The sequence below is a fragment of the Podarcis tiliguerta genome, assembly GCF_965153285.1.
Source record: "Podarcis tiliguerta genome assembly, chromosome: 7".
Classification (NCBI taxonomy): Eukaryota; Metazoa; Chordata; class Lepidosauria; order Squamata; family Lacertidae; genus Podarcis; species Podarcis tiliguerta.
This window is the reverse complement of record NC_139540.1, coordinates 87808744-87824987: the sequence shown is the minus strand read 5'-3', so window position 1 is coordinate 87824987 and position 16244 is coordinate 87808744. Positions and strand designations below refer to the sequence as shown.

Sequence of the window (16244 nt, the reverse complement as noted above, 5' to 3'; positions counted from 1 at the left end):
GGTTTTATCTGAGTATATCCATAAAGACCAGGCAGGATTTCTTCCTGGAAGACCTATGGAAGACAACATTATAAATGTGGTGGATATTTTGGAAAAGTTAGAAGCAGGAAAGAGTTGTAAAGCAATGTTAATGTTTATTGATGCAGAGAAAGCCTTTGACAATGTATCTTGGAGTTTTATGTTACATAATTTAGAGAGCATGGGGATAGGCCATGTTTTTTTAAATGGTATTAAAGCAATCTATCTAGAACAAAAAGCCAAAATTAATGTAAATAATGTGGTTTCAGAGGAAATTAGAATTGAGAAGGGAACCAGGCAAGGGTGCCCACTTTCCCCTCTGCTGTTTATTTCAGTCCTGGAGGTCTTGCTAAATATGATTAGAAAGGATGAACAAGTCAAAGGTATGACAGTAGGTTCAAAACAATACAAATTAAAAGCCTTTGCTGATGATCTAGTTTTGACATTACAAGATCCAGACTCCAGTGCAGTCAAAGCACTGGAGGTGATACAAGAGTTTGGTCAGGTAGCAGGATTTAAATTTAACAAGAGCAAGACCAAAGTAATTGAGAAAAATCTGAATAACGAAGAAAGAACACTATTACAAGAAAAAACAGGCCTAGATTTTGTGAAAAAAGTTAAATATTTGGGGGTGAACCTGTCTGGGAAAAATTTGAATCTATATAAAGATAATTATGAGAAATTATGGAATGAAATTAAAAAAGACTTGGGGATATGGTCAAACTTAAAAATGTCATTAATGGGCCGGATTTCTGTGAGTAAGATGAATGTGCTGCCAAAGATGCTTTTTTTGTTTCAAGCCCTCCCAATTATAGATAATGTCAAATGTTTTAAAGAATGGCAGAAAGCATTATCCAGATTTATCTGGCAGGGGAAGAAACCCAGAATTAAATATAAATTACTTACAGATTCTAAAGAAAGAGGGGGATTTTCCCTGCCAGATTAAAAAATTTATTTTGAACCTGCTGCACTTTGCTGGATTAAAGAATGGATGCAATTAGAAGATACAGATCTATTAGATTTGGAGGGATTTGACAATGTGTTTGGCTGGCATGCATATTTATGGTACAACAAGGTAAAAGCCCATAAAGCATTTAAAAACCATGTAATTAGGAAATCGTTGTATAATGTTTGGATAAAATACAAAGATCTCTTAGAAAGAAAGATGCCCAGATGGCTTTCACCAATGGAGGCGAAGGCCCAGGAAAAATTAAATATGGATACCAAATGGTTGAGATATTATGATTTATTAATGGAAGAAGAAGAAGGTTAGAAATTAAAACCATTTGATGACGTTAAAGATAAGTTAAACTGGTTACATTATCACCAGATTAATGAATTGTATAAATTGGATAAGAAAAATGGTTTTGCTTTTGAAAAATCTAAGTTGGAGATGGAGTTGTTGGATACTAAAGGTAAAAATTTATCTAAAATGTATAAGTTATTGTTGGAGTGGCATACAAAAGATGAACAAGTTAAATCTGTGATGATAGATTGGGCAAGAGATGTGGGACATAATATAATGTTTGAGGATTGGGAAAGACTGGCAGAAAGGGGTCAGGTTCACCGCATGTACTCTGTTAAAGGAAAATACCATGAAAATGATGTACAGATGGTATTTGACTCCTGTAAAATTAGCAAAGATTTATCATAACTGTGACAATCTATGTTGGAAATGTAAAGAAAAGGAAGGAACCTTTTATCATATGTGGTGGACCTGTCCCAAGGTGAAAGACTTCTGGGAAAAGATTTATAATGAATTAAAAAAATTGATGAAATATACATTTATAAATAAACCAGAGGCCTTTCTTCTTGGAAAAGCAGGTTTGGAATTTCCCAAGAAAGATGTTAAATTATTTTTGTATGCCACAACTGCTGCGTGTATTTTGTTAGCTAAAAAGTGGAAAACCCAAGAATTACCAACGATAGAAGAATGGCAGATGAAGATGATGGATTTTTTGGAGCTAGCCAACCTAACCGGAAGAGTCCGCGACCAGAAAGAGGAGGAGTATCAGGAAGAGTGGATTAAATTTAATGATTACTTAGTTTAATATGTTAAGTTAAATTAAGTGAAAACAGCTTGCAGATACTTAATTGGCTCAGGATTTTATTTACGTTAAGTGTTGAATTAATATGTTTAATTTCATAATGTGAAGATCTAAGGATGTTAATGTTTAAGTTAAATTTTATAAGAACTGTGATTTCGAAAACCGTTAAAAGGATATGCAATGAAATTCAACCAAGGGGAAGTGAGGAAGTCACTTAACAATGTTAACAAGTGTAATTTTCAATAAATCTATGATTTATGTTTGTTTGTCTTATGCGTTTGTTTGTTTGTTTGTTTGTTTGTTTATAATGTTGGGAAAACCAATTTTAAAAATTTGGGGAAAAAAAGGAATGCAACTCAATTTGCACTGAAGCAGATATGTCTGTGTCAGAAAGAGGAGATAAAGAAACATCCAACTTCTCTAGACCTGTGCTAATGTTCTAAAATCCTTTAACCTGTGCTAAAATCCTTTGACCCGTGTGGGCGCGGGTGGCGCTGTGGGTAAAACCTCAGTGCCTAGGACTTGCCGATCGCATGGTCGGCGGTTTGAATCCCCGCGGCGGGGTGCGCTCCTGTCATTTGGTCCCAGCGCCTGCCAACCTAGCAGTTCGAAAGCACCCTCGGGTGCAAGTAGATAAATAGGGACCGCTTACTACCGGGAAGGTAAATGGCGTTTCCGTGTGCTGCGCTGGCTCGCCAGATGCAGCTTGTCACGCTGGCCACGTGACCCGGAAGTGTCTGCGGACAGCGCTGGCTTCCGGCCTATAGAGTGAGATGAGCGCACAACCCTAGAGTCTGGCAAGACTGGCCCATACGGGCAGGGGTACCTTTACCTTTACCTTTAATGTTGCCTCCAGATTTAGACTGTACCAGTGTTAGGGATGCTGACCCTACTTTCCTGCTTCTTCATCCTTACCTTGGGAGAGGAAATATATTTGTGTGTGTGTCTCCAACAGAAATGAAAGAGCAATCATGGCTCTTTGCATCTCCACTTTAGGTTGACACAACTAGGACTAGGATCTTTCCTATCAAGCATATATTTCCTTTAATAAACATAGCTTTGTTATTTTCCAAGCTCAGAGTCTCTGTGAGATTACACGCAGGGTAATGAGTGATTTGGTATTCAGTTAGGCTTTCAAGTTGCATGTTAACTCCAGACACCCATCAAGTAGTTTGGCAGAAGCAAGAAGGTGGAGATGAGAAGAAACAAGAGAAAGGAGCCATTGATGGGCAATTTCTTCCCTGCAACACACACACACACACACACACACACACACGATAGTGGGGATGACAGTGTTTAGGGTGGAGGAGAACTTCAACCTGTAGATCCTGTTGTATTTCCCTGCCCTTTCTTCATTTAAGTTAATGGAGAAGTATTTGCAAGAGGATACAGTCAGGAAAAGGGGGACACTCCTGCAGCCACTATGAATGTTATATGACTACATTTGTGGCCATAACTAATGACAGTCTGAGTGCTGCTGGCTTTAACTGTGAAAGGGCAGATGGTCTCCAGTTTATCTTGGCTGCTTTTACAAACTGTTAGCAGAACATGTGGCAGAGCCAGGGACTGCCCTGGCATAGCGGCAAATTACCCTGTCTACTTTTCCATTGCTGGTCGTTAATCCTGGATACAGTTTGTGTGTAAAAATTCAAGAAAGGCTTGAAGGGGGTAACTACTTTAGAAAGCCATCTGGATATAAGAATGGGCGTGGGGATGAGAGTCAGAGGACCACAACTTCTGGAGAGCACGGGTTGGAGAAGGTTGGCTTATGCTAATAGGCAAGGTATGTGGAGCTGCAGTGAGAGTTAATTGTAATTGCAGCTGGAAAAGTTCTATGTATACCTGGGAGTAATCCCCATTGAAATCTGCAGGACTTATTTATCATCAGACTGCACTTCCTGGTGGACTAAGAGGAGGACAAAAGTGCAAAATGAAATGCATGTTCCACCAATTTCAGTGGGCCTTAGGAATGAGTTATATAGTTATATAGTTAGGAGAAAGAAGTTGTAAAGCGATCCCTGAACGGCACCACTTAACCTGACATGCTGTTATTCTATCTTCATAAAGCTGAATGTAACTTAGGCAACAATAAGTGTGAATAGGGGAAACCTTTCTGTCAAGGACCACATTCCCTTGGGGATAATCTTTTGGGGGCTGTGTACAAGTTGCAGTTGATGTTGAAACCAGTTGGTGGTGGAGCCAGAGTCAATTGTGGGCACACGCGCTAAACCCTGTCTGTGGTGCCTACCCCTTCTCCCAAAGGATGAGACAAGAGACCAGAGTATGGGTTCAAATTGGCCACAACTTTATTGAGCTTTGGGAGTGGGAAACTTGGCACAGGCCTTGGCAGGTAACCCTCTCAGCCCGTCTGGCTGAGGATATGCAGGCTGATGAGATGCAGTGAAAGGGGACTGTAAAGCACAAACTTACACAGCATGCCCTTCCACTAACCTTGTCCTGGGAGTTTGATTTACATGCCACCGCTCTAGGGCCAAGGACCCCTGGTTTTTGCCCTTTAACAGGCCCTGCAAATGCTGCCGCTTGGGAAGGGAGCATGAATGCATCCCCCTCAACTTGATGATAGACTAAAGAATACCTTGCCAAGGCCTAAAACTGCCAAGGTTGTGACGAAATGCCACGGGAAGGCGAAACCTGGCAATGTAGGGTCAAAGGCCAAGCCAAGCAGGTGGGAGGCACCCATCCAGGTAAGCCCCCGCTCGGTGCCGCAAACCCCGCCCACCTGTAGGGAAGTGAGGGCGTAAAATGTGGGTGAGGCTACACTTCTTCTTTCTTTCTGAAATGCTCCCTCTTTCTCTTTCCCCACTTGCTAGAGGTCCAAACTGATCACTTGCAGAGCAGCTCCTCCCACAGTTTATATTGCTCCCCCGTTCCAGTTTTCCCTCCGTTCTGCCCTCCTCCTCTCCCTGTGGACTCACATGAAATTAGGCTAAGGACATAGGGACATAGCTACAGTCTTTGAGATTGCAGGAGATACATTGCTGATTTTCATCCAAAATGGCTATATTTCTGGAATTTGTCAACTTCTTCCTGTTTGTCTTCAAATTATTTCTAATATGAATAAGCCAAAGCTGTTATTACTCTATCGGGTTTACAAGATTACAGTTGAAAATGAAAGCAAGAGGATGAAAAGTTTCTATACTTGAAAGGTAGCTATAAATGAGAGAGGAAGGAAGGTGAACGAAATGAGATGTTGTTGTGATTAGCTCTTAACATGGATTAGAAGGACAAAACATCTCTCATACCACACAAGGATGTGGCACTTTAACATTCAAAATGCTCAGTGAGATAACACAGTCCCGAGATGAGTGTGTTAACTTTCCATTTTTAATACCAAATCTTTTGTTCCGGACCTTGCACCAGCCTTCTGCGTTTCTTGTTTACCTAACTAAATGTGTGAGATGAGAGCATCAGACATGTGGAAGTCATGTGGGATACAGTAAACAGCCAACAGATGGATGCTATTTATTTTGTTTTGGAGGCTTTTCATAATTTTTCATAAGTTCCAATGGTTGTTTTGCTTACGGGCAAACTCAGAGACAATTTACACGCACACACCCTCTGTGCTTATTTCCGAAATTCTAGTATGTGTCAGGCATCTGCTATTGGAAGCAAACTGAATGCATTGTACTGGCACAGAGGTTTCCAAACAGTGTATGAAACACCCTTGGGTGCCTTATAAACTTGGCCAGGCACCTGAGAAAAATGGTAATGGTGAACTAGTTCCCTTGAAAGACCGATTGCTGACCACAACTGATCTTCTCCTGCACTGCACACATAAAGGACAGTGTTGGGTGTGTTCGGGTACAATCTCAGTTTGTGAATGGTGAGGATGAGGACCAAAGCAGATGTGATGTGGAAGATCTGTGCAGAGGCACTTTGGGAAAGGATGGAATGCTTGGGGAGATATTTATTTAACCCTCCCCCACGTTACTTTTCAGATTTAAACTCCCCTCTAAAGCTGCTATCAGCTGCTCTTCCATGATGGGTACAGCTTCAGATTGTGTACTGTATGTGGTTTCAAATGAAGGCACAATGTGAGGGAAAGACTCAAAACTCCTCCCTCCCTGCTGTTACAGCTCTGATCCCACAGGTGATTTGATGGATAGGGAAAGATCCGGGGAGACTGGGATTTCTTATGTCATGTCAGACTTCGCCATGAAGCCAAACAGTGCTGGCTTGTGAACTATAGATTACTCTTCAGTGTTTGTGTGTGTGTGTGTAAAAATTGCTGCAATGGCCTACTAATATTGAAAGCTACCATTCTATTGGTTTCTGCAGATGTAACTTGGAAAGACGATTCAGCACAATTTATTCTTCTTCCTAGTGACCCCAGCTTCCCCTGCCTTACCTGTATTTAACTAAACTGAATTAAATCACAACATTTATAACCTACCCTTCACTAAATGATTCCAGGTCTGAGTACATACTTAAATAAAACAATACAGCATTGATCTAAACTGCAAAACATCATTAAGCATGCATAATAGTAGTAAAACAACTAAAGCAACATTCTGCAGAAGGAGGTGGTTGTCTTCAAAATATATGGCCAGACTGCTTCACCCATCCCCAAAGGCCTGGGCAAAGAGATGGATCTTTCCCTACCATTGAAAAGTATATAATGTTGGTGCACCTTGTATAATGCACCTTAGAGGGAAAGGCATTTCACAATCTGGGGGGCACCACCATCAAGGCCTTCTCAAACACCATCACCCCACCCCATGCTCAACTTGGGGGTGAGATCACAAGTCCGGTTTCCCCTGCCAATCATAAAACCTGGTTGATATGGCAGAAGGCACTCTTTCAGGTATTTGGAAACAAGACACTGAAAGCTCTTTGTGTCAACCCTAAGCAAATTAAATTGTGCTAGAAAGCAAATTGGCAAACTCATGCAGATCTTTTAGAACCAGTGCTGTCTGGTCAACAGTGCACACCAGTGTTTAGGGTGCTGTATACTGCAACAGGTGCAACATCTGGACTGTCTCAAAGGGTTGCTCTGTGAAAAGCACATTACAATATTCCAATATGACCAGAGCATGAGTAACTGTGGCCAGAATTGATTTATGCAGGTGAACCAGCTGTTGCTGCATATAGGCATGCCTCACAACTGGAGATACCTGGATTTGAAGCAACAAAGATAGGTCCTGAAGCCAAGCTATATACCTGCTCTTTCAAGTGGAGGGCAACCCATTCAGACCAGGTTATCGTCCCATTCCTTGCACCTGCGAACCAGCAATACACAGCAGTACCTCCATTGTGTCTGGATCCAACATCCAGCCCCTTACAGCCTTAGGCAATGCTCCAGTGCCTGAATCACCTCTCCACATGCAGATGCAGTAGAGAGAAAGAGCAGGGTTTCATCAGCGTATTTATGGCACCTCATTCCAAAACCCCTGATGATGTCGTCATCCAGCCGAGGAGGGATATCCTGCAGGTCACTTCCCATTGCTAAAATCCCTCTATTGCTACTCTCTATAAATGGCCTTGGAAGAAGGAACAGAACCAGTGCTTTTTTTTCCTTAAAAAAATGTTTAGGGGTACTCACATTTTGACTCAAGAAAATCACCATTTTATAGTTCAAATCGGGGGGGGGGGGGGATACAGTAAATGGACAAAAGTACAAAGATTCACAAAATGTTTAGGGGTATGCATAGCCCTGCATGCCCCCAGGGAAAAAAGCACTGAGTAGAACCGTTGGGTGCCTGCCACCGACAGTCCATGGAGGAACTCCAGGAGAGAGAGCCCCGTGTGCCAAGGTGAGCATAGAATGGAGATTGGCAGCCACTTCAACATCAGAGCCGCACATATTCTGGCACTCCCTTCCTGAAGCAATGTTCATAATCATTTATGGATTGCTCCTGTTTTGGAAGATTTGTTCATCTATAAGTAGAACATGTATTAATCATTGATTGATGAATAATATGAATAAAGCTTGCCAATATTTTCTCATAAGAAATAAAATATTGAAAAATGAAATCCCAGTGCTAACATTTCGCAGGAGGGATGAGTGACAACACTACCAGATCACCATGGAACAGAGCCTGGGGTGTCAGTGAGAAGAACGGGGCGGGTCTGGCAGATTTTAGGGTGGTAGCCTCACAACAGGGTTATAATTTCCTTTTCTGTGGGGCCTCAAATGTATTTATTACACTTGTCTTCACATCCTTATCTCTATATGGCACCCAGATAATTTTTTTTATCTTTTTTCTCTACTCAGTCTCAGATACCCCCCAAGTGATGGCTGAACTCTTAGCTGATAAATACCTGCGAATTTCACATCTGGTGGCCAAATTTGCTCTGGCAGCTAAGAAGCTTTGCTCCAGCTATGTTAATGAATTGTGATTTCAAAATTTTATGCTGTGTAATTTTAAAGATATGTTGTGTGATTTAGATGAATGTCTTAATATTTGCCCTCTGTTGTTCACAGCCTTTGTCTATATACAATAAATTGAATTGATTATGTTAGTGTCCCCCTCTCAGGCAATCTTTCCTGTAGAAAGAAAAAAGGAAAAAATTCAGAGACTGGAAGAATGTAATGTAGAAAGCAGGTGTGTAAATTTAAGGAATAAGCGTGAAGGCTGGTAATGGGCCTTGTTTGTGTAAAATAACTCACCTCTTTAGGTTTTGCTGAATTTCCCTTGGAAACTCTGAGAAGGATATTACACTCTTGAAACCATGAAGCCACCCCCTAGAAATGGTAAGTCTACCCTTTTGGCTCACTCAAGGGTACTGTATCAGTAAGAAGCCATGGAGATGTAACATTCATACTGTTCCCAAAACTATGAAATTAAAACTTGACCTAAGCCCCATTAAAATCAGTCGTCTTGGGGGGCCACTAGGGGCGCATCGGAAGGTGGCTGACAATAACATCTCTCTGACGCACACGAGGTAATTAAGAGGCTGTGATGGGAGTAAACAGCCTCCCTGCCCCCCCAAGCGTGTGGGGGGACTGCCCTTGCCTGCTGTGCCCTATACCACCCCCGAATTTGAGGGGGTGGGGGCACTAGGCAGAAAGCCCTTGTGCGGATCTCAGCGCTCCTGGACGCTGTCTCTGATTCACGCCTCTAGCTGCAGCAACTTCAAAAGAAACAATTAGGAGGAAGCTAATGCACATATTTCAAGGAAGAAGGGGGAGTAAAGACTGCTAACTGAAGAGATCTCTGATAAACAAGATGGGTCGGAGGAACAAGAATAAATCATAAGAAGACACCAAGGCTTGGTATGTCCGGCAACGGGACTGGATGGGAGAGGGGGGAAGACTTTCCTTTCTTTTCTCTATGTGATTAACCAAGAATCCCCCCCAAAAAAGTCACAAGTCAGAAATGCCGTTTAAATGACTTAAGCTGTGGATTTAAGACTGTGTGGAGATACTTTTTTAACCAAAGCATGTTTCAAGAAGATCGTGGAAAGCATAAGAGCTTTGGAATGACGCAGCAAAAAATAGCGTCACCATTTTGGCAAGTTCTGTCGAAAGACTTATGTCTGGGAGGAGGAACAGATCTGTTTTCATATTGTGGGCGAGCCTCCTCAGAGGGACTAAAGAGCGACAGATTTGCGAGATTAATGATGGAAAGAGTGCTGTTATTTATGAAAGTGATGATATATGGAAACCATCTTGACATGATGATTGGACGAACAGAAAAATTCATACAGGATTATAATTGGTGTTTACCTGCTTAAGGAGATTATCAGAAGAGATCATAAAGAAAAAAAGAAAAATATACGAACAAGATGAGATGTGGAAACAGCAAGATAAGACTGGATAGAATTATGAACATTATTTGGACAGATTTGTGGATATTAACGCAGCAGCAAGAAGATGATCGGAATCCCCCTTCGGAACATGAAATATGGGTCCCCCCAACAAAAATTTAAAATTCGGCTTTGTAATTCGGAATTTATGTGATGTGATGTGATTTGATTTGATTTGATTGGTCGGATAATAAAAATTATTAAAAATAAAAAAAAATCAGTCGTCTTGACTAATCACAATTAAGTCCAGTTCCATTGCTTTCAGTGGTACTTAGCCAAGAATAAATTTTGTTCCGTTGTGTCCAGTCTGTGCAAATTGCAAAAATGGTTTGATCATAATGGTTGCAACCTCTGAAAATATGTTCCGAAAATAAGATGACCCACGTGAAATTTGCTTTTTTTAAGAAAAAAGGCTGAGCTGTAGAGTTCTTCAAATAATTAAGAAATAATTATTGTATTATTGTGACAATTACCATATGATTTCTATTATCAGAAATCTGTCTCTTAATTAGATGGTCACCAAATTTCTTTCTCTCAGTGTAGAAATGGGTATTTTCTAATTGTCTTCTTCTTAACTGGGTTTGTGTCTTAGAAAACAAAAAATTACGCTCCATGAAAAATTGGCCTCCTAAGCATGATGCAAACACTGCCTGCCCATAAAACACAAATCTTGCATTCAGATTTTAGTTATTGTCCCACAGGTAGGATGAAGAGCAAGAGACTGTTTTACATTAATGACAGATATTTGTTTACAATTATTTTCATGGAACTGCTGCTGTTGCCCCAGCTGCTGCTCCTGCAACCAACGCCATCAGTGGCTTCCCAATGCTATTGGCCACTTCTGGCATCTAAACTAGCCATTCAGGGCAGAACCTTGAGGAGCTGGGTTCACTACAATGTGGGTGAAGATAGAGGGAACATCCTAAATGCAATGGAAATGGTCTGAATACAGATTCAGGACAGAGCAGAACATCTCAACATGCAGTGAAGGTGTAGGCCAATGTAACAATGTAAGTTGTTTGACCATGCATTCACTACATTATGACATTCTTTTCTTGGAAGGGCCAGGGCACAGGGGAAGAGCGTCTGCCTTGCGTGCAGAAGGTCCCGTCTTCAATCCCCAGCATCTCCAGGTAGGGCTGGGGGATACTCACTGTCTGAAAGGGTTGCTGCCAGTCAGCGTAGACAGTACTGAGATAGATGCAACGCTGTGTCTGATTCTGTATGAAGCAATTTCCTGTGTTCCTCTGTACTGAACATCCAGGACAAAAAACTATGGTAGCAGCTGACCATTTATGCATAAGTACAGAGGAAGAGCCCGGCTGGATCAGGCCCGTGCCCATCTAGCCCAGCATCCTGTTCTCACAATGGCCAATCAGATGCCTGTGGGATGCCCAGGAGCAGGACCTGAGCACAAGAACACTCTTCCCTCCTGTGGCTTCTAGCAGCTGGTATTCAGAAGCATCTTGGCTAGTAGTCCTTGGTAGCCTTTACCTCCATGAATTTGTTGAATCCCATTTTGAAGCCATCACTGCTTCCCTTGGAAACAAAGTCCATAGTCTAACAATGCATTGTGTGAAAAGGTACTTTCTTTTATATGTCCCAAATCTTCCAACATTCAGCTTCATTGGATGCAGTGGCAGACCTTGGGGTCTCAAATTTCAGTGGCAACCTGTGCAATGCCAAAATTCGGCGTGTGCACACCCTGCCTCTCAGCTTGCATTCTACATCATCGTTGCAGCGCCCCCTGCGACACCCCTGAGGCAAACCGGTCACACTCCCCTTCTGTTCCACCTGTCAAAAAATGAGAAATGTTTCCGAGTTATAAGAAACAAAGATGGAGTTATAATGGTGAACTCTATGCTGAGTGGGCCAACACTGATATGTGTGAGCTGATCAGTTTGATCAGGCAAATGTTTGGGGAGCCGAGGGGTCCGTGATGACAACGCAAAGGCAGCCCCGCCCCTTGTGGGTTTAAACTATAGGGATTTAAAAACACCCCACATGTCCCTGTATTTTGAAGGGGCCGTGTCAGCTCAGGAATGACCCCTTAAATTCTCAGATATAAATTCCTGGAACTGCTCAACAGCAGTGTTTTGGAGCAAACCTTTGGAGGCATCAGAGAGAAGGTACAAGGCAATTCTATTGAGGTTACATTTCTCCTTGTATGCTATTTTAATATCATGCTAGAATTTTATCTGCCTTTTCTCTTTCTTTTAAATAAAGAATATTAAAATTAAAAGCATCGTTTTAAAAAAACTTTTCTTAAATCTCAAACTTTTAACAATCTGTTTACTGAGCTTGATGTTAAAGCAGCTGAGACTCTGCTGTGGTCAGACCCAAGAGCTTTGAAGCATTTGTAAAGATATTCATGGGCTCCACTAGCCTTTGGTAGCCTTTCTTTAGGGGAAAAGAAAGCTTCCTGGCAAGACATTAGGAGATGAATGCTAATAGATACAACCTCAATTTGCTCATCGAAGCTACTCCACAATCCAGTGTAATCAGTGGTTTCTGTATATTAATCCCCATAGTTTCCTTTTCCTTTCTTCTTCCAAAGTTCAGGACAAGCTCACGGTTTGCCTATCAGCATGTAATTTCCACCCACTCTGTGATGTTCTAGCTTTTTGAAAGAGAGAGCTAAACCTCCCCCCACAAGTGTTTATTGGGACCTAACAGCAATGTAAAGCCATAACAGGATTAATCAGTCCCTAGGTACCATTTACAGGAAAGCCATTATGGATTCTTACACTTTGCAAAAGAGACTCCCTGGAACAGTCACACTACACTGTAGATGTGGATCTCAGATTCACTATATGGAGCTGCTGGAAAGAAAACAGAGATTAACACCTCTGAGGATCCCTGGGGACTCTGAAAGATTGCACTTCCTCAACCAAAAAAGGGGGCTTGGCTTGAAATTTCCTGCTGCAATTGCTTTGTTTCTCACACCTGCCAGAGATCCATTTTCTTGATTGAGAAAATTCAGGGCGTTTTCTTTTCTTTTCTTCTTAAACTTTCACATGCATTTAAAGAAAAGGATATGAGTGGTGTCATGAATACAAATGGATCCAACCTTCACTGGATCTACAAAAGGAATTGGATTCCCAGACCAGCCTCAGCTACAAATGTTCCAATTTTCATTGAAGCTGATACAGGTTTATTTGTTTGAAAACACTTGTACCCTGCTGTAAATAGCACTTTCAGAAAATCAATGTCACAAAAGTACACATTGCATAACTGCAACCACACTATAGTACAGGCAATTTTTGAAGAGTGTTTTTTTAAAAAAAAGAAATCAAGGGGTGTATCAATTTTATGAAATAAATAAATAAATAAATGTGGAGATGACCCCTGAGTTTCAGAGGCTTGCTTTGGCAGGGCCATGCTACAAGCTCTAGGTTCCTCGGGTGCTCCTTGATGTGCAAGGGAGTGATGCGGTGGAGGGGCCCTTTCAGAAAAACCAGAGGGGGACCCCGTTCCTTTCCTAGCTGGCACTGACCTGGCTTTTCAGGTAAGGGAAAAAAGACAGGGCTCCCTTCTTTTCAGTGGACGACACCTGGCAAATTGTAGTGAGCGCTGCTTGCTTGCCTGCCCGCCTTTCCCCTGCCGTGTCTGAACAATGGAAGGAGACAAATGGGATTCCTCTCTGAAGAATCACCCTTTTCCTTGCAGCTCCAGGTGCTCCAGGTGCAGAAGCAGCACCTGCCCATTGATGCATCCGCTGAATTGCCCTGCCAACAAGCCAGCCAATCCAGTGGCTCTGCTTCGCGCGCGGTGGTGGTGGTGGTGGGGAGATCCGCTTTTCAGAGGGTTTCAGACAATTTATAATTATTCCACTTCAGGAGCATCAAAATCTCGGAGCTGCTCACATGTCCTACACATACTGATCCCTACTATTAAAGGAAAGGAAAGATCCCCCAATACTGTAGGTGGTTGATAACTTCGGCGCACGTGTAGTTGTTCTTTTCAAACCACACTTAAAGTGATCAGAGATGCGCCTCATTAGGGTTCGCGCAAGAGAACTGCACAGTGGAGTCTATACGTAGGAGCCAATTCTTAGGGGCCGAAGTCCCTTCAGCCCCCCCCCCTTAAATATTTGAGGTGATGGGCACTGCCATTCAAATGGTGTACGTGCGCCAAGTCTTGTGATCGGTTAGGCAGGGCGGGACTTACCTGCCGTCCCGTCCTCAACGTTTTAGTCAATTCTTTAGTCTATTATTTGCTGTGATATATATATATATATTTAAAAAAAGTAACAGAAGGCAACAAATACTTATTGTGGCTTTGTTTTTGAACAAAGCTCGTTCACTTTGATGAGGGCTTGGTGAGTTTCTGAATCCCTCCCCCGTCCGAAGTGGCCCCTTCCTTGCCCACGAACCCAAATACTGTAGGTTGGTTTTGGAAGTTAAGTCCACCTGAATGCATGGGAGATCAAGGAGCGAGCCAGGAAGTTCTCGATTGGTGGCGCTCGGGAAAGGTCCGCGCCAAGACCCAGCCTCCTGCCCTCTAAAACCGCCGGGAAAGCATTGCTGTAATAGGGTGACTTCTGACTGAGATCGCGCGCCTGCGAAGCGCTTTGAAGGGAAGAAAGCGCCAATGCCGCATTCGAGGAGAGTTCGCTTTCCAGTGGCATCCTTGCTCACACGAATGCCATCTTTTAAGCAAGAGAGCAGACACTTCCCCATTAAAGCAAACCCTGGATCGCTTGCTCCTTTCATCCGAGAAAGCTCCAGCATCTTTTCCATGCGCAGCCTTGATTCTGGTAGTACTTCCCTAGGAATAAGAAAGAAGCGCCTCTGAGCAATACATTTCCTGCTCGGCGACAACAGCTCTTGATAATAATTCTGGAATAGACTACCAGACCTGCCTGAACAGCAGGCCTTCATCTTAGACCAAAGGAGGGGGCCTTGTGGCGCTGCAGGTGGCACTGAACTCCATCTCCCATCAGCACCTGTCCGCCCGGCAAATGGTCAGGGATGGTGGGAACTGGAGTCCAGCGACACCTGGAGGTCATCCGTTTCCCCAACTCTCCTTGAGAGCTTACATGCTTTAGTGCGGGATCCAGCCAGAACGAGGTAGGTACTTTGAAGGCCTCAGATTTGAAAGGGATGGAACGTTCCTCTCCTGCTGAAACAAGAGGGCATTTCAGCTGCTTCTGGCGGAAGAGAGGGCACTGCCTGCCGGCCCACCACAGGGTGCAACTCCACGCTAAGCACTTTCAAGACCCACGGAGCCTTTGCATGCAGAGAGACGCCCAAGTCTCCCGCTGAAACGTGCTGGACGATGGCGCAGCTCCGAAGAGCATTCCCGTCCCGACAATTTCAACAGAAATTGCCGGGGGAGTCACGCTCTCTAGACGCTTCCTGCGTTCCTAGAAGCCAACAGAGTTGACTGTGGCGATCCTGGAGCCTCGGGCCCCTTGAACGTCGCCGCTCGAAGGTCTCCGTGAGGCCGACCTGCCGGCTCAAAGCTGGTTCCCTCAATCCGCTGAAGCCCTTTGCTCTGGGGTCGCCTGACCGTTCCTTTCTTCGTGCGCGCCCGCTCCTTCGCTTGCGCTCGCTGCCAGGGCGCCTCAGTGCGGTTGGCCAGTCTTTCTTCAGCGGTTCGCCTGGAACATTTCGCACTAGCCCAGCTGGGTGACTTCGAGGCGGTTTGTTTTAGTTACGAAATGTTGGCGATGGGTCACCCTTAGGGTGCCGGGTACACCTGGCGAGCTCCTGCTGGCCGCCTGCTCTGAAGGCAGGTCCGGGGCGGCGGTGGATGCCCAGGGCGCGAGGCCCTTCCGGATGGCCAGGAGCGCAAGGGGGCCGCGGGAGAATTGCTTTGCTGCATCACCAAAGGGCCGCGTTCTGTTTCTGACGCCATTTCCTGTTGGTTGTCCAGAGCAGTAGGTACTCAAAGATATACTGCTCCTGAGCGCAGAGGTTCCATTTTAGCTGTCACCGAACCAATCAATCTTCTATTGAAATCTTTAGCAGAGTTAGAACTGGGGAAATGAAATGCCTTCCTTACGACCCCCGTCCGCCCTTTATGCCAAGCGAATAGTTTGGGAAGTGGATGGGAATTATTATGGCTAGGCCAATGTGATTACTATCAGCCTAGTTCCTCTGGAAGTTTTGAAATCCAAGCATTTCAACCGAAGTCGAAAGTATGGACTGTGGCTGCCGGAGTTTTCCTTAGTTACCTTCTGAAGAAACAGACCATGGTTAAAGCATCAACTTTATTTCTTTTCTCTGCCTATGGTGCGATGCAGTCTAAGGCATGGACTTTTCAGTCCTATTGATTTCAATCCTATACATTCTATACATTCCAATAGGACCACCTACTAAGTGTGCATAGGACTGCGCAACCTTAAGCAAACGTCTAAATCCCCATAGTAATCAACGATCTATGTGCCTGGTTTGACTATAT

General features: G+C 43.5%; 1 long non-coding RNA gene across 1 annotated transcript; it reads right to left on the bottom strand.

Annotated features, from left to right (window-relative positions):
• Positions 1-14051: 14051 nt before the first annotated feature.
• Positions 14052-15635, bottom strand: LOC310681822. Its single transcript, XR_014513648.1, has 2 exons — positions 14878-15635; positions 14052-14606 (listed from the first exon to the last, which is right to left on the bottom strand). It is a non-coding gene; the product is annotated as an uncharacterized lncRNA (long non-coding RNA).
• Positions 15636-16244: the final 609 nt, after the last annotated feature.